Here is a 25,408-nt window from a genome sequence, read left to right as displayed (position 1 = left end):
GGCCATTTCCACCAATTTCTATGGAATTTTTGAGGGTAGCATTTTCTATCAACATACCTCAGCATCTATTCCAACTTTCAACTTCAGTTTATCCAAAAGTCTATTCCAGATGTGTTTGTTTCTTCTCTCCCCTTTCTTTCTCTGTTTTTTCCGCTTTCCTTGGAATTCTAGTTACGCTCATTGAGCTTCGAATGAATTTAGGATTAGCATATTTGAACTTTCAAAAATGAGATTCTGAAACAGGTCTGATTTTGCTTCTGAAGTGTTGCACTCAGTGTGCAAAATTTATTTTGTTCATTTTATGCCTCTCCCACACACCCCTTCCCCAGCAGAATGCATCCTCTTCCTCAAGCCTTAAATGGGACTAGCCAGACAAAACAAGACATTAGTAATGGGGTTGAAGCAGCATTTCCCAACAGAGAAACAGTCTTCCCATAAGAAAAACGTGTCCAAATAATGAGTAAGAATTAACACATACCAGTTTGCTGAAGCCATAAATGGCAAATTATGTTCCAGTACAAAACTGAAAAACGAGTTTGGTGTTTACTGATGTATAACTGGGTTGTGTGAATTGGATCACATGCTCGTTAGAACTTAAGAGCGATTTGTAAACTCTTTCTGTTCTTCACTATCTTTGACACTGTGTTTATATTTGACTATTCAGACTTTTACCTTAGGCCATGGGGTCCTGCAAAATCATATAGGTGCACATTTCCCATGAGACAGATGGATTCCCCTTTCTAAGTGGCTTTATACATCGCTTGCCCTTTGCAGAATATAGGAACTGAATGGAATTACACAATGTTTCTGCTAGGATTTCTGTTCAGACATTTTTAATCAGCAGGGCAAAACTGAAATAGAAGGAAGAAAGCTAATTAGGGCAGAAAAAAGTTTGATGGAAACGTTTTATTCAGAGCCATAAGATCCTGACAAGTTCAGCATACACCAAACTAAAGTACCTTCCTTGGTCATTTCTTAATCTTAAAATGTGTGTTTGTGTGTGTGTGTGTGTGTGTGTGTGTGTGAGAGAGAGAGAGAGAGAGAGATCAAGTCCAATTCATTGTTCCTTGCAGAAATCCAAATTAAAGCCACTATGACATCCAGTGAGAGTCTAGGACCCCTCTTGGTACTTGATTTCAGTCAGACTGCTCCAATGTCAGAAATTTTTCCTAACATTCAACTAGAATTGACCTTCTTGTAACTCACACCCTGTATTCTGTGTCATGCCTTCTGAGATGATAAAGAACAAGTCACAGCCTTCTTCTATAGGGCATCCTTTCAGATATTTGAAGAGTTCCTTCTTCAGACTCCTTTCCTCAACGCTAAACTTCCCCAGCTGCTTTAACATGTCTTCAAAGGACTTCATTTTCATTTCCTGCTCATCTTTGCTGCCATTCTCTGTTTGTCTGAATGTTTCTTAAAACGTGGTGCCCATGCTTTCTCATCTTGGCAGCTTGAAGAGAAAGAAGAATGCAAAACTCTTTAGCAGCAATAAGGAAAACACCAAAAACCATCAGCTAGGATTTTACTGGGGCACTGGTCAATTCTGGACAACTTTTGAGCTTTTTAACCCCTTGCCAGTTAGAGATTTAATGCTTGAAAAGTAGGAACATTCTTATTTCCTTCCTTCCTTCCTTCCTTCCTTCCTTCCTTCCTTCCTTCCTTCCTTCCTTCCTTCCTTCCTTCCTTTATTTTCAGGGCTTACAAGCTGCTTCAATCAGCTGAATCTGAATGGCATACTGGTAACGTAACCAGGATTAAAAACAAAGCAAATCAAATTCAAAAACAAAACCATACATTATAATAAAACAGGGAAATATGCTCAGAAGAATAAAAACAATTCATCCTCAGACTGGATAAATATAGCCAATTGGTGACACACATAAAAAACAGCCAAGTTTCGATTGCACCTTCATGGACGCCATCTTCTCCTTTTTAACCACACCCTGCGGACACCCCTGCTTGCAGTCAGCTCTGTTCAATCATTTGGGGCCAGTCTACACACAGAATCACCGTCAGCCTGAGTGGACATTTAGGTAAGCAGACCAAATGAATGGATGTGGAAGTCAAGCAGATCCATGCTGACTCTTTTGTGCCTGGGGCCAAAATGTATGTTACTAGCTGAGTGTGTGCCAAGCATGTTACTTAAAAAAGCATAGCACAAAAATACACAGCTCTCTGGAAAGAATAAACTTCTGTGAATTTTACACTTTGTATCTCCACTTGCCCCGGGCATCAGTTCTCAAGGAGGTAATGGGTTTTGTTTTTTTTTAAGAAAGTGTTTTCTTATAAAATATTGCATATTTTGTAACAATTGCAGCTTATGTGAAGCTTGTTTATCTGCTGCTGAAAAATCCTGCCTGTGGAATTTCTGCAGCTGGTGCAGATGAGTTTGGCTGCTAAATATGTCTGATAATAGCTTGTTTTTATAAACTAAAATGGCTTCTGAGAAAAGAAAGAATGGAGAACCACCACAGATGATGTCCCCTCTTTTCAAACCTGTTTTGCAAACCACCATAGTTTCTCCCTTAGAGAAATCCTCCTGGATTATCAAAAATATTAATAGAAATAAACCTAAAAGGCAGAAAGGCAATGAGGTTAAGGTAGAGCTTTCTAGTAGGGGAATGCAAATCAGTCCCATTCCTCTTGAATTTGCAATACACTTTGAAAAGTCAAATAGATTCTATTCAAATGTCAATTCAGATCTTTGAACCTGATTTGATTAAAGTGCATGCAGGCATGTTCGGTGCCTGTCTGATATTCAGGCTGACCTGAATGCAATTCAGTTATTCAGTCTGAAGGGGGAACTTAGTCAAATTGTTTTTGAATTGAATTCTTTGATTGGAATTATTGCACAGCACCAATCTCTGTTTAGGAGTACCTTGTAATAAAATATGAAAATGATGCAATGTTGAACTTAATTCTGTTGACCATAAAGTTGCATTAGGGCCAAACGTGATGTGAAACTAAACAGCAGACTGTGAGGGTCAGGGAAAGATGAAAATCCAATCACAGAAAGGTTCGAATTTTTCATCCCATGCTGTGATCCTGGTGAAACTCATACCAAAGACATTATTTGGCCTGGAATCAAAGCCTCTCACACAGGTCATGATTCCCCCATACCTGCGATTTAAATGTTGAACTATTCTTTCATGTAGTTGTGAGCAACAACTTCAGCTGCAGGTTGGATGCATTGTGAGGCTCAGTTACACCCTGTTCCAGCTGAGATCAAAACTGTAGCAAAATGCTGAAATAAAACAAATGGGCTTCATTTGTAATTGGTAAGCAAGTGGATTAATCAAATATTGACTGAGCTTTAGACAACAGGGGTGATCTCATTATTTTTCCCCTTCTACATCTGAATAAACAAGGGGCTATTTATTGAATGTGGAAAAAACATACCTTATTTATCTTTGCGTCACATGCTAGATACATTTCAAAGGATTTGGGATCAAACACAGAATATTTATGTATCTCTTTGGACAAAGAGTTTTGTTATCTAGCTATGCTTTGCCATTAAAATCAAGCTGAAGATGGTTTGTCAGGAGATTGCTAAAAGCAATCCTCCATGTTTTCATTAATTGCTTCTACAATTGGACAAATGGGATGAGACAGAATTGAAATTTGTATTGGATGATAGCCAGATAGTTTCTGTTTATAACCATCTACTCTACATATCTTATCACATGTTAGAGTTTAAACACTCTATGATTGTAAATTGTTCATACTGTGAAGATGCTTCAAAAGAATTATGACAGTATTCTGTCATAAACTCAATGTGGGGTTTAAAATGCTGGTTTTAAATGATTTTTTAGAGGTTTTACATGATTTAAAATGAATTTTTGCCCATTCTACTTCCGCCCCCCCCCCCACTTATTTGGGAAGTGAAATGGTGGACAGAATCCCCTAAGTCAAAGCAAGCATTCTCATTTGTTTAAACAGAATTTTTCTAAAACTAAGTGTCAGTACCTCTGTTAAGTGACCACGGTTTAAATCACTGTGTCGTATTTGTGGTAGTTTCATTTTTAAATCAGTTCAAACATAGAGGATGTGTTTCACCACTCCCACCACCCCCAAAAGAAAAATATTTTATGAGTGAAGGCTCATAAGGCTCGTTTCAGCCCTTGATAATGGAGGTGGCTTTGTCTTGGATAGAATTAAGATGAAACTAGGAAGGGAGAGAATTTTTAGAAGTTTTCTTGGAAAACTCAGAAATAACTCCTGATAGGTAGAAGGAAAGAACATGAGTGTATTTGTGTTCCTGAAGGAAAGCTGGATGTGTTCCAAAAATAATCTGGTTAAAGAGAGTTGGAGATAAAGAAGAGGTAGAGAAGGAGAGAAAGAGGGAGAGTGGGAAATAATGCAGCTTGGTTGACTGCCCCCAAGGATCTCATTTTTGCTATACTGCTAATTTGATGCACTTCACTTGGTCTTCTGAATTTCAGTTGATTGTGTAACCATCATACATTTAATCACTGGACATTTTAAAAAATATTTTAAATTAATTTTATTCAATAGCTATGCTCATGTACAAAAAAGAATAACAAACAGGCATCTATGCTCACTATTTTATACGAGGGCAAGAGTTTGCTTTCTTTAACTGGAAAAAAAAATGGAAGCCAAGGACTGACTTCCAGTTTCTTTGACATAATGTTCTGTGGGAATTCATAACCTCTTATGGAAAGAGGATGACAGAAATCAGACACATTTGTATTTTTTTTTAAAAAAACATGATTTATAATCTTTTGGGAAAAAATAGATTTGAGAATCAAATTCTACAATATCTCTTCTCTGTTCCACAGTGATAAATTTGAATTGCTCTATTTTTGTATTACAAGTATGTTGGGGTGTTCCTTCCATTCATTTTATTCTCCGATTTTCTCAATGCTTATAATTGTGTCACAATAATAAAGTAAGTGAATAATAATTTCTCATGGGGCATCCTGCTGAGAAAGCTCTTGGAATATTGTAAAGACACCGCATACTTGAGAAATGAACTGTGGCTAGAAGATGTGACAAGTCATGAAGGATATCAACATTTCATATTCTCCAACCAAAGCTCAAATAAATGGGTAAAGTATTTTTTTTTCTCCACCCAAATTATGGATCAAGGATTTTGAAACAATTCAAAGTGCTAACCAAAGTACTAACTGAAAAGTGTCTCTCTCACACCCACAGCCCACAGCCAACGTATCAAGCAGAACAGGCAAGAAACCAGCAAATATTTCTTTTCTTGCCATTGAATCATCATTCTGGGGAAAAACTCAACTGCTGAATTGAGATGCAGATACTTAAGATGGTGTAATTCTTCAGAAGAAGGTTGGCTATGCAGTCTTCCAATAGCTAAAGTAACAAGTAAGCATGATTTTCCTTGACTGGGTGAAACATATGTGCTGATAGTGACCATGTCAATTAAGTATTCTGGAATTCAGAGGGCTTCTGTACATATGAAATGCAAATAGGATGGAAATCTTTCTTCCTATGGCAGCTCTTCCTGCTTTATGGCATTCAACTATAGAGGAACTAGGAAGACTTTCTAAGAGAAATTGTGAAACAAAGATCAGCCTAAGATAAGAACCTCCCTTCTGTACCCCAAGCCTGCCTATCTACTATAACCACAAAAATTCCTAGAGTTTTCTCTTGCAAAGGGGGTTCCCATTTCCTACCTGTTTTTCAGGTACCTCTTTAGAATTATTTTGGTGGCATTATTGAGCTTGTGTCTCAATTTGTGACAAGAGCTTGGAGACCTTTTCTGAATTCAGAAGCTAAGTAGGGTAATATTTAAATGGGCTACCTTCAGAGAGTATTAAGGAAGTAGAGTGGACTGGGTTGTTGAAAAAACATCTCAGAAGGAGACAGTGGCAAGCTATTTCCATACCACTGCCAGAAAAATTGCCAGATTATGTCATGTGATCACCAGAAGTCAAGTAAGACTCAAGAACATCTTTACCTTGACTGTGTCTTCTTGCTCTGCGATGGCCAAAAGTGCTGCTGTCCTCCCTCCCCTTCCTGCATCTCTGTGTTTTCCTCTATTGCTTTGCAGCCCCCTTGGATGCTCATACATCTCAATCTTAACAAGCTCTCTGAGAAGAAAGATGACTGTACAAAAGGCAAGCCACTTATCACATTCATCAGCCACTTCCTAGGTGAGTGTAAGAACCCACCAAACCCACAAGATACCAGTAAGAAAATCATACTGCAAAACAGTCTCCTTTGAAAAACCAGTTCCATCCTATCTATCTATCTATCTATCTATCTATCTATCTATCTATCTATCTGTCTGTCTGTCTGTCTGTCTGTCTGTCTGTCTGTCTGTCTGTCTATCTATCTATCTATCTATCTATCTATCTATCTATCTATCTATCTATCTATCTATCTATCTATCTCAAATTTGTCACCACCCATCTCATTGGAATGACCCTGGGCAGAGATGAACTCAATTAACATACAATCTAAAAACAATCTTAATAATAAATAAATTCCAAGAAATTGAATAAGAATAGCCAAAATAAATGCAGAAGACATTTTGACACAGTTATGATTCTGTCCTATGTAAATCCCAGGTTAATCCTCGTATATGTGTACTATGGTCTGATATAACAGTTACAAAAAGGCAACATAGCCAAGAATGAGGACAAGGTAAAGAAGCAGAAAGTTATTTTCCTAAGAGCCTTGGTGGCAATAGCTAAGACTCTTGGTTGTTCTTGCCTTTTCCATCCATGCAGGGATGGCAAGCCTTGGTGGCTGCTTTGTGTGAGCAGATCTTCCTATGCTAGCCTAGTTATCTCCTCACTGACAGCCCATTTGATCTAATGGTTAAGGCGCTGTATTAGAACCATGGAGATGGTGAGTTCTAGTCCCACCATAGATAAGGAAACCAGTTGCGTGATTTCAGGCCAGTCACTCTCTCAACCCTAGGAAGAAGGTCCTGGCAAAGCCACGGCTGAAAATGTTGCCAGGAAAACTATGAAGATTTATCCCTATATTCACCAGGAGTCAGAGTTGACTTGATAGACCATAAAAATAACAACCTCCTCATTAGTCCCTGTGCCTTTCCTTTGCTTTCTCACATCTTTGCACACATGGATGCCTTCACATTACATTTCTACATTCTCGTCTTTGACACTTATGCAAACTCTTTCTTTTTACTCCCTGCCCCCCCCCCCGTACCATCATTGCTCTGATGCTACAAGAATCAAAGAAAACAGGAACTGGTTGTTCTTTTCTTTGTATGTTCCATTGTAGGTCCATACAAACTTTGTAACAAGAAATAATGATGGCACAACTTCATAGAAGCAAAAGAGTATTCACTGAAACTTGTAACTGTATTCTAACCTGCCAATGTTACAACTTAAAGATACGGGGGGCAGAGGGAGGAAAGTTCCACAGTACTGTAGGTGGGGCTAGGAAAGCAAAGGAAGCATGTTTCACCCAGCTGGGCATAAACCAAAAAGTTGTCCACCACAAGATATAAGGGTTGAATGCAGTGATGAGCTTCTAGAGAGAATTGGAAAACACAGGATGAGAAAAGTTCATTGATTTAATGGGCCATCACTGGATCAACTGTAAGATCATTTTTAAAAAATTACAGATGCTAACTAGCAGAAAGCACATGAGCCTGGCAGCCTTGGATAAAACAGCTTCATGGGACAGTGATCACTGCTGGAGGAGAAGGTTGCTCCAGGCACTGTAGCCAGTTGGACCCGAGGCTGTGACTAGGGAGTATTGTAGACCATCTGCTCAGAAGGACTCAGGATAGAAAACAGCAGTTTTGAAGCAGAGCTTCAAAATACAGGTGGCAATATATTTGCAATGGGTTGGGAGTGGTAGAGATCAATGTCATCCAATCCTGCATTCAGAAAGTGGTGAATATATTGTCTTGGGGCAAGCAGAAAGTACAGATCTGCCCTTAATCATTCCAGAGGAAGAGAAGAGAGGAGGGAACAGGCATTTAAGCCTTATTTTAGCATTTTACTGAACCAGCCATTATTTTGCAGTTTTCACAAAGTTAAGGTACTTTGGTAAATCTACCATTGTAATTTACAATTTAGATGTACCTGGAGTAGAGCAACAGTTACTCATTTGACAGAGCTTTGCTTTATTCTGGAGCAGTCTTCTCCAACCAACAGTACTCCAATGTTTTGTGACTACACCTTGCAGAACTGGGGATTCTGGGAGGACACCAGATAATGGAAGCAGCCCATCCCTGATTGCAGTATCAGCCAGATGTTCCATGCTAAGCTATCATATTTGCCATCACTGGGAAGAGCTAGTCTGTTTCCCATGATTTAATTGATTCTGCCGTGCTAGAGAAATTTTCAGTTCCTAACACTTTCCAATATAACCAATCTGGCACTTATTGTCATCCAACAATTAGCCTTTGCAGACATTCCAAATTGAGAGTCGTGACTCTTTTGCACACTCTCTCTACTGCTTATAAATGTACTCTTTTAAGGGGAGCCACAATAATGCAATCTGTATCAAGCTTTGCTATGGCCACTCCGGCTCTGCAGGAGAAAAATGGCACAACAGCAGTAGTCAGTCAGCTGTTTGATTTAGCTTACCAGACATCATGTGGTTCACTGAAGACAGAAGTGTGATAAAAATTGAAGCCTGTAAAATATAACACAAGCCTTCATTGTGGTGTTTACAAGACATTCTGCCAACAGAGCTCTAAATTAGAGGCAGCATTCAGCCAAACAGAAATATAAACATGGCTGCTGACCAGCACATATCTGATCATGAGATATAGAGCAGGCTATAACCAGTGCCAGCCCCAGCATTTGACTGCCCTCCAAACAAGAAATCCCAGTAGGCCTTGCCCTTTTCCCGCCAGCTTCACTGCTGCATGTTTGCTGTCAAGAATTGAATTGATTGGCAAACTAGTTAACAAGCAAGGGCAACTGATCTTTCTTTTTAATATCTTCATTCATTCTCTGGACCTAGGAAGCAGTGAGGGAAAGAAGGCTAGAGGCTATTGGTAGACAGCCAAAGTAGATGTGGCAGGGCATTCTAACTCATGAGATATCATTTTCCCTACCCCTTGGCTGGACCAAAACATTTTGCTGCCTGAGGCATTCATCGGGTTTGTTTTTAGTTCCAAACGGATTGGAAACTGAATCATAATTCGATCCTGGTGGTAAGACTACATACTCCATTGGATCTGACCTTTCAGAGTAGAAGATTCACCGCATAGTACGTGCAACTCTACCTGCAAGTGGTGTGCACAGAATCTGATGGTCAAAATGATGAAATGAGTGCAGCAATGGTGCAATGCAAGTTCCACCCCTTTGTACATGTGGAACCTGCATCACAATGAAAGGATGCTCATTTTGTCATCCCCCCCCATCTCTCAGTTCACCTAATGATAGAGATGATTAATTGTACAGCAGTCTTGTTAATTCATTTTTGCTAAGCTAATTCCTATTCCATTTTTAACACTTTTTTATTTATTTTCCTGATGGATTTAATACATCCACCCTCTTAGTTTTGCTTTTTAGGATTCATCCTCTATTAGTTTAATTTTACAACTATTCTAATTCTAGTCATTATTGAATTTCTTGGGTTTTCCCGTTCTTCTTACCTGATTGTATTGAGCTATGTTGTATTGTCATATCCTGGATATTTTGGGTTTTGACCACCAATAAATTTTAACTAACTAAACCTTTCCTACAGATACACAACAGAGCCTTTTGCTGCTCATGCAGCTTGTTAAATTTTGTTCTGTTCCAAAGGTAGACAATAAAATAAAAGCCTGTAGAGTCTGAATGGATTCAAGCAGGAAAAAAGTTGCTTAAATAAATGTAAAAACTGTGGAATTAAGTGTGGAAAAACAAGCAAATTACAGTTGAATGTATTAAGAGAAATCTGCATTTGGGTGATTTTTCTTTACACAATCTCAGTCTCTCCCATTCTAGCATGGCTGGGCAACCTTTTGGTGGGTAAAAACCCTGAACATTTTGTGGGGCATCAAAAGCCAGCAAAGTCAAAATAGGTAGGATTGCACCACATAGATAGGCATGGCTAGATTTATGCTTTTTCCTGGGGATGTGAGAGTGGGAGCTCTTTGTAGCTTTTACATTAGGGCTAACAATACACTTTTCATGTGTTTTCTGCAGCAAAATGATAAAAAACTATGCCAATGGTTTTATTCATTATGGTAAGAATGAGCTGTCAGGGCTGCAAAACTATCCTTATTTTGCTCATAACACTATAAAAAAGTAACCTTTACTCCAGAGCAGCTACAGGCTTAAGTATTATCACTACTCATCTGAGGAGAGTCTAATGACATCTTTTTCTTTTTTTAAACCACAGATGAGTCTTTTCATTGGGACTAAAATGAAATTTTAACTGTCTTGGAGTGTCTGCAGAGTATATTTTTAAGAAGTCAAATAGCAGCTGCAATGGTACACCCAAAGCTCTTCTGGCAGGCAATGCTTCGATTTCATAGCCGTGGCCACTATCTTAACTTTTTTTTAACCATGCCTTGCAGAGAGCCTTGATCTATGATATACTGTATATGATATATGATACAGTTGCTGTAGAAGAAGCTGATATATCAATATATTTCCCCCACCTACCAAGAGTTGTTTCTCTTTGGCTCCTCTTTCTTCTGCCATTTCAGCATCCAATGTCCTACAAGTTATGTCCTACAGAGAGGGGGAGAGAGAGAGAGGAGAGACATCCCCCAAATCCTTTTGTGCTGCCTCATCATGGTGTGTGTGTGTGGGGGGGGGGGTTCCCCAGCAGAGTCATCCAAGGTGTGAAGGTCATCCCAGCTTCCCAGCTAAAGCAAGCAGGCACCTATACTGGGCAGCAGTGATATAGGAAGATGCCAGAGGCAGATGATCACTTTACTGACAATGAAAAACACATCAATTCATACTATGTGAGGTATGGTAAGGCAATGGTAAACCACTCCCATATTTTTACCAAGAAAGCCACATGGATAGAACATATAAAATGATTGACAATATAGTGCCAGATGATGGGCCTCTCAGGTCAGATGGCACTCAAAATGCTACTGAGGAAGAGCTGAGGATCTTTCGGAGTACTAACAGTGTTTATGACATGGCTAGATTAAAGCCTTTGGGACATCTAGTTGCTGATGTTGCCAGACAGAAAAAGAAAATCCAAAGCTGCAAAGACAGAATTACAGCAGGAACATGGAATGTAAGAAACATGAACACAGGAAAGCTCAACACAGTGAAAGATGAAATGAAATGACTACAAATTGACAACTTAGGTATCAGTGAATTGATATGGACTGGGATCGGACACTTTCAGTCAGAAGATCACATTGTTTATTACTCAGGACATGAAAAAACAAGGAACAGTGTTGTTTTTGTAGTTAGGAAGGTTATAGCAAGGACAGTACTTGTCTACAATGCAATCAATGACCAAACAATATTGATTAGACTTCATGGACAACACTTTAATATGATAATAATTTGAGTATATGCTCTAACCACCAGTGCAGAAGAAGAGGAGGTTAGTAAGTTTTATGATCAAGTTCAATCTGAAATCAACAGAACATGCAAACAAGATGTGCTGCTTGTGATTGGAGACTGGAATGCCAAAGTTGAAAACATGAAAGAGAAAAATGTAGTTGGATTGTATGGCTTAGGAAACCAAAATGAAGCAGGAGACCAACTTCTACTCCAATGATTTCTTCATAGATAACACTAACTTCAAACAACCAAAACAATGCCTCTATGCATGGACATCAACAGTATATATAGAAATCAAATTGACATACTGTTAGTAAAAGGTAGAGAAGCTCAATTATTGCATCGAAGACATGGCCAGGTGCTGACTGTGGAACAGATCATGAACTGCTCATATGCAAATTTCAAGTTATGCTAAAGAAGAAGAAAGCCAGTCAGTTTCCACAATATGATCTTGAACATATGCCCACCATTTTCAAGAAGAACATCAGGAATTACTTTGAAGTCCTGAACCTCACTGATAGAGAACCAGAGGAATTATGGAATGAACTTAAAGAAGTTGTCAAAGATGAATGTGAAAAGAGACTACCAAAATGAAGAGAAGAAAGCAAACTGGATATTAGAACAAACCATGAAAATTGCCAAGAAGAAGAGACAAAACAAAGCCAAGAAAGACAGACTTTTCAGAAAGGAACTTAACGAGTTTCAGAGAGCTGTTAGAAGAGTCAAGAAGCAGTATTACCATGACATCTGTAAAGACATTGAAAATGGAAACAGACATGGAAAAACAAGGGAAGTCTCTCAAAAGATCTCTGAACTCAGAAGAAGGTGCCAACCTCAAATTGGTATGCTAAAGGATGCCAGTGGACAAATAGTAATCAGTTCAAAAAAGATTAAGGAGAACTAAGATGGAAGAAATATACTGTACAGTAGATTTATATGTTCTGAAGGGAAACCATAATTTCTTGTTTTTTATATATACTTTCTGTTTTAATATATCTTCTAGCTTTTCATAATTTTTTTTAGACTCTGAAGAAACATCAATATCCTGTGCTATATTGATTACCCTACCCTGATAGCTGAAAATGCAAAGTATCTACAAGCCTAGTAATAAAAGACAAGGAGCACAGAGAAAAAAATGGGACTAAAATTAAATATAAAGAAGACCAAAGTAATGACAACAGGTAGAAAAACCAGCCTTAGAATTGACAATGAAGATATCTAAGTGATGGATAGCTTCTTCCTTTTAGGATCAACAGTATTAACAGTAAAGGAACAAACAGTCAAGAAATCTGCCACAGACTAGCACTTGGTACAGCAGTCATGAAGGCCTTGAAAAAGTTATTCAAATGCTGTGAAGTATCTATGCATACAAAGATCAGTGTTCCCTGTGACACTTTATGGAAGCAAAAGTTGGACTTTTAAAGAAGCAGGATAGAAAGAGTATTGACACTTTTGAACTTTGGTGTTGGAGAAGACTCCTGAGAATACCGCGGAAGCCAATAAAACAAGCACATGAAACATCAAACAAATACCAGAGTTCTCACTTAAGTTACAAATGACCAGGGTCAAAATTATCCTACTTCAGACATATTATGCAAAGATCAGGCTCTTTGGAGAAGGCTGTAATGTTGGGGAAGGTGGAAGAAAGAGAAAAAGAGGATGACTAGAAGCAAGGTGGATGGGCTCAGTTACAATGGTGATGAGTGCATCATTGGAAGACATGAAAGACCAGGTTAGGGATAGATTGTCATGGAGAAAATCTATCTATGTGGTCACTAAGAGTCAGCAATGAATTGATGGCACACAGTCAATCAATCAATATATGGAGATACTGTAATAATTTCTGAAGGCTATTGAATAGTCTTGAATGAAAACTGAAATAATTTTTTTTTAAGAGTGTCTGCATGTAAAATAAGGCCAGGACTTTGGTCACACAGTCTTGGCCTCCATCTTGATTTTTAGACACACGCACACACACACACAAACATGGGCATGGACATCCCTGCAGAGTCTTTCAAAACTAAGGTCAGCAAAGACATTACATTGTCTCAGAGGGACAGCAAATAGCACTCTATTTGTTACCCAAATCAAGAATTAGAAACATCTACCACAGGCAAGCCATTTGGGTCCAGTACACACAAAATTCCACCAGCATCTCTTCATTCCCAGTTCCAGCACTAAACCCACAAGAGAATTCAATAACTAACAATTTTCTACCTGTTCATTCCCAAATCTTTTGCCTGAGTCAGCTGCCTCATAGTTATTATCCATTTTCTTTCACTTGACCCAGATGAGGAATTGATGTTGAACCATGGCATACCAATTTTTTGTTGTTGTTGTTTATTTTACAAAAACTCTCCTGCTAATACATAAAAAGTTATATAATACAGGGCCCAAGTTTAAACTCAGCATTAGTATATGACTATTCAGCTGAACATGGAAACTGCAAGTAGGAATGTTCAAGAATGATGTGGAAGGAATAATGGAGAGACCCACTTATGGGAGCAGTATTCAGTTTGCATTTGTTTCCATTCAAAGTAAGATATGTAAAATGGTTTGCACAAACGCACATACATACACCAAAAAGCATCAAGAACTCTTCCTCTCTGAGTTCAGATTCTATAGATTCAAATACATTGCATGACCAATAGAAACTATTATTTCTTCCCCAACACATGAAATAATACTTCTGTAAGTTGACTCCTATGTTGACTTACACAACCAGTTGAAAATTTCTGTGCTTGTTTAAGCCTTGAAATCCCCTAATTTTGAGAAAAGATTTGCCATGCAAACTAAAACCTTCATCACACAGAAGAATTGACATGATCTATGGATCCTGGCCATAATTTTGAAAGATCGATGTTTAGACTATGAATGGTTGGCTATAACTTAATAGCTTGATCCTTTTCCTAACTATCCTAGATTTCTTTGAATACCCCAAAGACATTAAAACCAAGATTAAAAAGAAATATTGAAATCACATGTTGTTATTCCATCACATACTTCAGTATCAGAGCTTCTTTGCTGTTCTTTGCCTAAAAGAAATAGAGTGTATTCACAGTAAGGCTTGTACATGACAAGCAATCTTAATTTTCTTTGGTATTTCAACATTCTTCACAGGTTTGGGATGATGTTTGTGCACACATTCGCCAAGATAACAATACATTTGCACATGGAATTAGAATTAGGATTAGTGCACAAGCCCAATTAAAGTTGCAATTAGTGGTTTATCCACCTTATATTTATAAAAGACATTATAATTACATTTTTAAAAGTTCTCCCCTCGGTGTTGAACATGATGCAGTTTCAGTTACTTGAGGTTGATCCTGTACAGGTTGTTCTTCTCTTCAATCAAACAGCTAAGAAGCTAAAAGTTATGATATTACTTAAAGAAATGCTTTGCTAAAATCTACTTTTTTCTCAAAAGTTGAGTTCCCCTAGCTTATTCTCAGTGTTTGAGAATACCTTTCAAAATTCTCTTGATGATATCTACAATAATCAAAGCATCAGAAACCAAAGAAAGGACAGACTACTGGAGAGACGATTGTACGATGAAAGACAGGATATTCATAAACACATATAACTTGGCCACCCTATAACTAAATACATAAAAGAACACTGTGTTCCAAAACTCTCAATTCCTTTCAAAATGTTTCCAAAATAAAGTATCTTGCACTAGATGGAATGGTAATGGATATTTCTATTGAAGTAATGGATAGAAAAAAATCCCATGGAATGGGGCTACACACTAGGGCCACACAGACCTTTGAAGAGAAGTCTGATTTTATTGGTCCATTAATAGAAGCACTCTTTCAAAGCAACATAACTGCCCTATACTTTTAAATGTCAGAGGGGAGAAACCCGCTGCTTCAGTCTGATTCATAATAAAGAATATATGTACAGAAACCCTTCTCACTGAAGTAAAATGGCCAATCAAGTTGAATCCCACTGTTGGTGGTGCAGTCAGGTGACCCATAAGGATAGGATTGGCCTAGAATGCCTTGGCCACTGTAGACTGGTATAGGCACACCTTCTCCTATGTCCCTTAGCATTGATCTCCAGGGCCATTCTTCAGACAGTGGCAGAGTCTGGATCTCTCAAACCAGGTGTTCCTCTGTATCCAGAAGGCTCAGAGACCACAATTAGCCCAAATAGCAGCTGATTAGGGGTGTCTTCAGATTGGAGAGTGAGGAGTGGGCAGCTGATTGCAAGGCAGGGAGGGGTGGCAGGACAAGCTGGGAGAGAAATCTCTTTAGTCTCTGCCATGGGTCAGCTCTGCAAGATCAGAGATATGGTGGATAAAGAATCAACTCCTTCCTTGTGCTGCTTCTCCCAGCCTGGCAGCTGATCCTCAGTCTGAAAGGGAAGGGGCAGAAGAATGGGGAGTTGGTTTCCTCTTTCTCTTGCCACCTCTCTCAGACTATATGTTCAGCTTCCACAAAGTCTGGAGTGAGTTTTGACAGATGGTTAAACTCACTGGTCTAGCCATCTGTCAGAATTTACCTAGTCCCCTTCTGTTGGCCCCATTAGATAAACCAGACTGGGAAGTCAACTCTACAGGAATGCTAAAACAGCTTTTATTGAGATTGGCTACAATAACAGAACCTTACAAGTCTGATTGTGCTGTACCTACTCCCCATTCTTATACTCCAGTGAGAGAGGTATCTGCCTGAACCACTGCCAAATATTATCTCTCTGCTCCAGACTTAAAAAAATGTGTCAGCCCCTTTTGCCTAGCTAATGGTTCCTGGATATCTCCGTCACTCCCTACACCATCCCATGTATCACTTAGCCCAGGCTGATCCCATTGATGAGAAGCTGCTTAAGATTTGCTGGCTGGCTGTCGCAAATAAGGACTACCACTCAAGGGCTCTGAAAGGATAACTATCATCATCAAAACTGAGCTGTAGAAGATTAATTATAGGTTTCAGTGCTTTTAGCTGGGATCTGTAGGTGATAACAAGCCATTTTTCTTGTAGTAGATTACTCCAAAGTACCAGTATGGCTCTATCACTTCATTGACTGAATGTTAGAACTTGGAAATGCTTGAGTTTAATCCCTTAGTTGCATGTGGCTGTCTGATGAACCTGAGCAGGTGTGGGCTTGGCGGTAAACGGTGGTTTGCATATTATACATAACATCTGGAAACAAGTGATTATGTCTTTATATATCCTGCTCAGTTCATGTTCAGTATAAAGTGTTACTGATCCATTCAATATGTAGTTCCATAGCAATGTCCAGAAAAGGAACCCATTCTGTAGAAAGTGGGATAAAAAATACTACTGGTCCTGATGAAACCTGGCTGGAATCTCATGACTATGAGCCTAGATAATGAAAAAAAAGTATGTCTCAGAGAAAAGGATTTTGGCAATAAGAACTGAGGAATTATTATTCTATCATGATTTGAAAGGTTATGCAAATGCCCACAAACCTGCAGCTGATTTTTGAGACAAGTGTTCTTGAAACTAAAGTGTGGAGCATGAAATGCAGAGCTTTGTAGCCAAATGTGCTAAAACTAGAAGAGTGGTGTTGCCCTTGGCTTGAGAGGGTGTTGGTGTAGAAGGCCTTGGTTCCTTCTGCCTCAACACACGTAAGGAGGCAGTAAGAATTTCAAATCACATCTCCTCTGTTCCCTTATAGAAAGGGATTGGAATGTGTGAGAAAGGGAGCAAAAACTCACTTCCTTTATTTTCTTTTGCTGTCCCCAAAGTAAAACTATGTTATCCTGGTTTACTTTTAGTACAGAAATCAGGTTGAGAAAAAAAATGTTCAAAACTATGAAGTACAATGAAGTAAAATAGAAAAGGAATTTGTTTTCCTTCCTAAGTGCTCCTTTTCATGTACAGAGTAGATACAAGGAGAAAGAGATGTTAAAGCTGAAGAAACTACATGCATCAAAGTCTAGTCTGTCACATCTTGTTTGGTATTCAGCCATGGAATGCAGTTCATGTTCTGGAGAGATAAACATGTAGCAGAGGACCCTTATCTCCAGTTTGTTTTCCCAGAGCTATAAGGCATGCTTGCCAAAGAGTATGTCCCACACAAATTCCTTGCCTCTCTCAAGATTATCACTTGGATTTGTTCTTTCTTCTCCCTGGCTTCAGTATTTACTGACTCTCAGATGCAAAGGATTTGTTACAATAGAACTTTGAAGTTTGACATCACAGTGGTCATCATTTTCAATGGCACACTGGTTTGTGACAGTTTTTACATGGTAAAAACATTACCATGTAAATCACATTACTTGAGGAGATTTATAATTTTAGAAAGTTAGCTTTCCATTTAGGACTCCTAGATTCTAGGGTCTAGAGGATCACCCTGGCTTCAGGGGAAGGGACAACAATTCCCAGGATAATATCCACGAAACAGGCTACTTTTAAGAAAGAGAACATTGTCCAGCAAAACTTCAAAGGACTTTTAAAGTAGCAATGTTTGACTGGCCTGTTCCTTCCTCATAGCCCGTTTTGATTTCCCAGAGGTAAAAGAACTGATGAGAGAGCCAGGATGAAGTATGAAATTCTCACTGCGTCTCCAACCATGATATCTTTTGGACAGAAGAGGCCTAACTGTTGTCTCCCATTTTGCCTGCCTTTTTAAAAAAGTTTTTAAATGATTGCAATATATTTAGGCCACAACTTCTTCTTCTTTGTGTAATCATGGTGTCTACTTTATCTACACCACATCTAGTCATTAGCATTTTCTTTAATCGATGTTGCTTTCAAATGAACATGGGGAAGAAAAAGAAGCCTGGGTACACCTCCCACCCAAAAAGCAGCCATGTTGGAATTTCTTACCCTTGACCTGACTTAAGATAATTTCCTTGGGTTTGGGGAAGCAGGCTGGTTAGGTCTCTCAGATACTCTGGCTAAATGTAGAATGTTCCAGCAGGAAAAACAGGATGAGATGGCCTATTCTGTTAGACCTTCTCCAAGTGATTGTATTTACATAAATCCAGTAGAGTAACTAGGCTTTTCGCCCCTTCCCACCTGCAACTGAGTTGTCACAACTCCTAGAAAATAGCACTAAATACCCTGTACTGCTGATGTTGAAGAAAGAGAGAACATGTTGGCCTCACAAGGTACTCCAGACAAGAAGCACAACCAGGAATACTAGCTCTATCTTTATTGTAAGTTTACATTGACAGAATCTTGCAAGTCTGAAAATACCTCTCCCATCCCTGGCTTTCACTTTTCTGAAAACTAGAGAGCGTCCCTTCTGAGACACTTTTACCACCCCTCAAATTTCACTTATCAGCACGTTGTCTAGGCTATAGCTCTTCCTCCTATCTCTGAAGGTCATTCTCACATACCACTACAGAACACCATATAGGACAAGAAGTATGAAACTAAGGGGCATAAATAAAGCTCTCTGAGCCCCAATGGAAACTCTCAGATGGGGTCCCCAATCCCAGCAGTAGTGGGTACCTTCAAGACAGCAGAACTGTTGTGGTGCCCAGGGTTTGTACACAAGAGCTACACTTGGAGTAGATATAGCAAAGGCAGTGGTTTGGGGTAACACCAGCCAGTTACCTCACCCACCAGTTTTTTGCCAGTACAAAGGCAAAAATCCATACAGCCACTAGAAGGCAGCAAAGTTAGCATTTCTGTACCTCTTTCCTGCCATCTAGTGGTCATGATGGTCAATACATACTTAAGCTATCTGCTGTGCTTACCTGCAGCATGTTCCTGCCCCCTGCTCCACCCCCACCTCTTATGCCACCTTAGGAAAATACCTACGTTCCCCCCAGTCTCTCTTCTCCAAATTCCTTTATTTATTTTAAAAGAAGGGGGAGGGAGATACATAGATATTACAAAATACAAATATTATATGGAAACATTTGCAGAGTAACATAAGACAAAATCAAAAGAAACTACCAAACTGTGCCATTGAAAGAAGTACCTCACTTTTACATATCAACATGGATTACGGGAAATATAAAAATAGTTTCATGGCGGTTTAAACTTTTAGCACTTTCAAAACCGTTGCATTGCATTATTGCTAAAATGAATTTTTAGATTGGCAAAGAGACATCTATAATAAAAATAATCATAATTAAAGAATTGAGAACCATTATTTTAAGAAAACCCAGAACTCAGATATGGCAGCAAGCTGTGTATAGATTTCTATTCCAGGAACGGTCTCTAGGTAAAACTAAAATTGACACTGGAATTGTGGTTTTTTGTTTTTTGTTTTTTTAATCTATGAAGTCATTCTGGACGTTCATCCTTACTCCCCTAGTTTAAGCTGCCATTTCTCTAATGAAGGAATTGTGTGGTTTCCAATATAAAGCATAAAGAATCCTGATGGTAGTCATCATATATAAAGTCAGCCAGTGAATTTTGTAGGTATGAGGGTTGAATGAACAATGATGCCTCTATGTCCATAATTTGACAATTTCTTGGTGAAAATCTACATGCATGCATACCAATATATACTGTGGGCTGCATAAAGTGTAAACAATAGGAAATTCCATTAATGAAACAAATATTAGCCAACCCAAGGCAGTTTTACACAAGAAAATGATGCTCATGTTCTGGACTAGGATATGATGATCCTTTCTTCCACAGAACATAGTAACCAGTTTAACCACCCTTTGAAACATGTGAAGTAACATAATATACAGCTTGGTCTTAAGAAGAGTGACAGTTCTAATAGATTGCAATATAAACTATTCTAATTATCTGTGTTGCATGCAAAACATACAAGTTTAGATCACTCTTTTGGAAAAAGACTCCTTAAATCTGCTTGGGACAATTTCCAAACAAAAATGGATAACGCTGGAGAGTGTTGAGACTTTGCTGCCACAAATTCATCTGGAATCCATTACATTAACAGGGACGTCAGTTAATTTGACTTTTATGTTTCCATTTTTAAAAATGCTTTGATAATAGGTACATTGTGCCAGCAAATGTGTGTGAAGCCCAGGGATGCAGTTCTTAACAGCCACCATTCCCACAAAGGATGGTAATTTAACACGTTACCAGATTATACTGTATATTACCCCAAAGACTTATCACAGATACGGCTAACTTTCTAACTCATACACTGGATTTTTGTAGCCCAGATCTAGTAGCTCTAGTTTAATCAAGATGCAATTTCAAGTCTCTCAGTAACTCAGTGGCCCTCAGTAATTAATAAAAGTGCTTCGATTCTATTCACAATCAGCGGGAGTAGAAAGAGCAGCTTCGTCCTGCTTCTTACACCTGACACAAGAAAATGGTAGGCATTTGAAGTGGAGAACCTTTTCAGTCCATGGTGGGTTTCCATGTAAGTGAAGACCCTGAAAAATCAGGATCCTTAATTGTATGGCCAACATCATTGGAGAGAGGAAGGTTTTCCCTGCAGAAGTTTCACATTATCTGTCATGCTGCCTGGGGAATTCTGGGAGTTGAAGTCCATGCATCTTATAGTTGCCAAGGTTGAGAAATACTGGTCTGAACTATGAAGAGAATGGGGCTATCATGCTTGTCTCCATTGTCTCTGTTCTGTGCACTGAAGATGTTACCTAGCCGGGTAATGAAATGTTTACAAGAAAAGAACCAAGCTCAGAGAACCCCAAGGGCTCCACGGTTGTCTCTATTCCTCTGAAGTCAAACAGAATCTCACCCATTTTTGTTCTACTGTTGATTAACCATTACAAAATGTTTGCATCTCACAACGTGAAGAGTGATAGACTAAAGGGGAGGGAAGAACAGAAGCTTAGGAAAATCTAATTACAAAGCAAGATTTAGGTATGGAGAGGCTATTGCAAAACCACTGATATCTAAAAAGCTCTTTTTAAAAACAGCTCTGTTAAAAAAAAAAAAAAAAAACCTCTTCATCACAGTGTATGGATTCACACATCACATTCAGCCATACTGTAATGTGGTTGGTTTGATTTTGGCTAGACCCTATTCATTATGGTATAGCCAGGTCTCTATAGCTTGTTTAAAAAGTTATGATTAATGGTACTATTTGATTCGTGTGATATGTGAATGCAGTCTGGTGATTAGCAGTTCTCTTGGCTACAAAGCAGAGGCCTTTTTAGATGACTGATCTTTCTAATTGGATTGAACATGGACCTTCCGTATGGAGAGTAGGTGTTGTAAACAATGTGGCCTCCCCAATGTTTATCCTTAATCCACAAAAAGATTTATGTTTTATGTTGCCCAAAGGCAGCCTTCCTCATCTCGTCAACATATTCTTTTAGATCCATTGGAACTAAAACTCACAGAATTACAGTACTGTAGTTGGCCACTTTGGGATACCAAGGCAACAGGTTGGGAAAAGGTGCTCATTCATTTTCTAAAACCTAAACCAACTTCTTATCTGATGGAAGAGAACCAGGTCTATGTCATCAACTCACTGGACTGACAGTCAAAATCCTCCAAAGTACCAGAATGGTCCTATGCTGTGTTAATGTCCATTACAGTAGAGATGAAGGGGAAAAATTATGAACAGTTCAGCCAAATTCTGAAATTTATCTGATTTTGATGTATGCCTCTTCCATGTGATGATCTTTGTTTCACAAAAGTGTTTATGCCAGTGTTTAAACATTACGTAAAGCTTTTGTGAAAATGTACGCTGCAAGATTCCTTCTGTGCTGAAATGTTTTTCCATATGAAAGATCCACATTTAATGTTTCGTGTTGAAATTGAACAGCTGGGCATCATCAGTCTGACTCAATGTTCTCAGTTATTCTTCATTTTGGTTTACTGGCAGCTGTTTTTGTTTATGTCTCTTACAGTTTTACTGTCACAGGAGACATGACTTTATGACATAGCTGTAATAAGACAAACCTATCAGCAAAGGGAAGAAATTCGATTAAGAATTATCCCAAATGTTCCACTGACTTTTACACAAGGGCTTGAGAAGTATCACAGTAAGGAGGTTCTCCCACAGTTCAGATCTTCCAATTGTGCAAGATGCTGATAAAATTCATGCCATGAGGAGGATCTTTTGGAACTCTTGGAATTTTTTTCACACAAGAGTCCACTTGGAAGCTGAGGTATAAAACAGCCTTTCTCTCAGTGCCAAAAGGGTCCTGCAAGAATTTGGATCTAGAAAATGGAAGTTGTATCTTTCAAAATTCCAAACTTCTCAGATTGGACAATATGATCATAATGTTACAGAAGGCCTCTAGGCATTTGATACCACTGTAAAGCAGAGTCAGGCAACATTTGGAGGGTCAGGGCCCACATGTACCATTTCTTCCTCACTCAAAGTTGCAGTGGGTGAGGAGATGTCACAAAATTGACAAGACTATGTGATGTGTGTTGACAGGACCAGGATTTTATGTTTTCATTCTGGCTAAGTCTGAAGAAATAGTGTCCTTTTTTATATTAAAAAAGTTGCTAATCCTGTTTTAGGATTTACATTACTCATGGATGGGTGGGTGGGTGGGTGGATGGAAACTCTCCCAATAATTTCTGGCAATTTTCATCATACAGGACTTAAAAGGCCCATCCAATGTAAATGGTAGAATCCACCCTTTTGTCTGTGAAGGGCAAAGCTGGCAATGTAGCTCTCCCTTCTTTTCCTCAATCATACTTATACTCCACATAAATTGCACCCTTATAATCCATTACTACTTTATTTATTGAACTTTTTTCTGGAGGAAATATATTTATACATATACCACATCATTTACAGTATATATCTCCTTCACATTCCATTACAAACTAATCATATTTTCCACAAATCATGATAATTTTTTAGAGAGGTATGCTTATCACTTGTATAACAAACAATGTCATATACTGCTTGTAAAAAATATATATTTTCCATGTTCTTTAGTTTGTAGACATTTTGAGAAAAAGCATAGCAGAAATCAAATCTTCTCATGTCATATTTGGATAGAAAGATTGTCCAGATATTTCCAGCTCTGAGCAATAATTTGTTTAGCTTTCAATAATAAGTATAAAATCAATTTCTTGCTTTGCAATTTACATGTTGACCATCAAATGTACATAATAAAAATAAACTTGAAGAATATTCAATATTTTGTTTAGTCATAAGACATATTTTGTCATTAAAAAAAAAAAAACTTTACCCATACCCATCAGAGACTAAGAAGTGTCCCTTTCTGTTTACATCTCTCCACAAAGTTTTTAAATAACTTTAAAAACGTTATATGATATTTTAAATAAATATTATATATGTGGCATATATGATATTCTTGTAATTATACTGATGCAAAATCTTGAGGTTTAATTGTTGCAGTGGATCTGAAAGAATTATCTTTGGCAATTATATACGATCATCCAGATGCTTATGCAAATATGTCTCCCACCTTTGCTTCAAACTGAGAGGCTCTTGCTTTAATGGAGCGGTTGGCACGAGCTATGTCCATTACCAAGGAAAATCCACTGAACTGGAGAATGAATCATCTCAGGAATGTACGCCATTTGCATGACAATGTCATTTGCATAGTTGGCATAATTATGCCATTATTTGGTTCACTCCCATCTAGCAGGAAATTGGTTGACTCCATCCAAAATCTGTTGCATCTAGAGCCAGTAAATCAAGGTTTCTATGTGGTTTTCTGAAAAGGTCTTCAGGTTCTGACAAATGTAAGAGTTAAGTTCTCTTAATACAGCTATTATTCTCAAAGTATGAAATACAGCTATTAGCTATATCAATTCACCCTCCTACCTTGTAAGAGTGAGTTCACTTGAAACTGTTCTAACCATGGTAATGTGCGGCCTAATTGTTTCTTGAGATACAGAAATTTTGTTCAAATTTCTTATTCTGAATAATATTTTTTATTTTTCCTTGCTAATAATTGTATTGCTCTGTCTTGGCTATAAAACCAAGGATGGATCATTAGGAGAGAGGGAGGGCTAAGGAAAAATGTCCAGTACCTCCCTGGAAATTCTTTTGCCAGATCTGTACTGTAGAAACTATGCCTTTGTTTTGCCAGTTGTCAAGGCAGTGATCAGATGCCCAGGCAACTGGTTCTTTTAGTTCTTTTAGATCCTGAGACAATGAACACACCATCAGGTGAGGAGATTTTAAGCTTTATTGTTAACTCTACCAAACAGATTTAAACAGGAATATAAGAATTAGCAGATAGAATTAAACAGAAATACATAAGCATAGTATAAAAGTGTAACATACCAAGCAAGATGATAAAACTGTTCCCCTACAGTCAGGAGCTACCATAAGGCGACAGCAGAGTGACCCCAAAATGGCTTAGATAACACCATTCCTAATCCCAAGGCCTGTGTCCACGCTCCAAGACTCAAGGGACAATGCCAGGGTTTTTAGCAAAGTCCAGCACTGCAATCCCATGACTCAGTTTTGGAGTCGGGCTGTGAGAGTGACCTTGACTAGATGTTGCACCTGATCATCATGTGAATCAAGAGCCTGGGAACTGAGTAGATAAGCTAGTGCTGAACCTAAACAATCGTGAGGGTTTCTCTCCCCCTCCCCCACTTCTAAATAAAAGTGAAAAACAAGTCATATTTTGATTTCCCTTCACACATTAAGAAAGTTCACTCTGAGTCATAATCATGTTAGCTGGCTTGTTTTTTACTTTTATTTAGAAGTTTTCGTGATTCCATAACTGTGTTATCTAAGCCATTTTGGGGTCTCTCCACTGTCGCCTTGTGGTAGCTCCTGACAGTAACGGAAGAGTTTTATCAACTTGCTTGGTATGTTACACTTTTATACTATGTTTACATATTTCTGTTTAATTCTATCTGCTAATTCTTATATTCCTGTTTAAGTCTGTTTGGTAGAGTCAACAATAAAGCTTAAAATCTCCTCATCTGCTGGTATGTTCATTGTCTCTGGATCTAAAAGAACTAAAAAAACCAGTTGCCTGGGCATCTGATCACTGCCTTGACAACTGGCAAAACACTTTCCAGCAGCTTCAGCCAACATGGCCTATAACAGTGTTTCTCAATCCCAGCAACTTTAAGATGTGTGGACTTCAACTCCCAGAATTCCATAGCTAGCATGAAAAATACTGCCCT

The 25,408-nt window shown here is 38.4% G+C and overlaps 2 long non-coding RNA genes across 4 annotated transcripts in view; one reads left to right on the top strand and one right to left on the bottom strand.

Moving 5' to 3' along the window:
- Positions 1 to 25,408, top strand: part of LOC112541221 (uncharacterized) — a 63,678-nt gene that overhangs the window by 27,988 nt on the left and 10,282 nt on the right. Inside the window, exons 2-3 of one of the 3 annotated variants that reach the window (XR_015797947.1) lie at positions 5,179 to 5,355; positions 6,044 to 6,146. This is a non-coding gene — a long non-coding RNA (uncharacterized LOC112541221). Of the gene's footprint in view, positions 1 to 3,496; positions 5,073 to 5,178; positions 5,356 to 6,043; positions 6,147 to 25,408 lie in introns of those variants that run through there. The other 2 variants (XR_015797948.1, XR_015797949.1) reach the window with 2 other exon arrangements.
- LOC148214608 (uncharacterized) lies at positions 405 to 25,063 on the bottom strand. The gene is made up of 3 exons (XR_015797950.1): positions 24,549 to 25,063; positions 3,124 to 3,247; positions 405 to 1,453 (listed from the first exon to the last, which is right to left on the bottom strand). It is a non-coding gene; the product is annotated as an uncharacterized LOC148214608 (long non-coding RNA).

This window comes from Python bivittatus, unplaced genomic scaffold (genome assembly GCF_059951505.1).
Source record: "Python bivittatus isolate LINGU-HERP-01145 unplaced genomic scaffold, Pbiv_v1 ctg000610_np1212, whole genome shotgun sequence".
Lineage (NCBI taxonomy): Eukaryota > Metazoa > Chordata > Lepidosauria > Squamata > Pythonidae > Python > Python bivittatus.
Note: the sequence above shows the minus strand (reverse complement) of the source record. Positions and strands in the feature narration are given on the sequence as shown.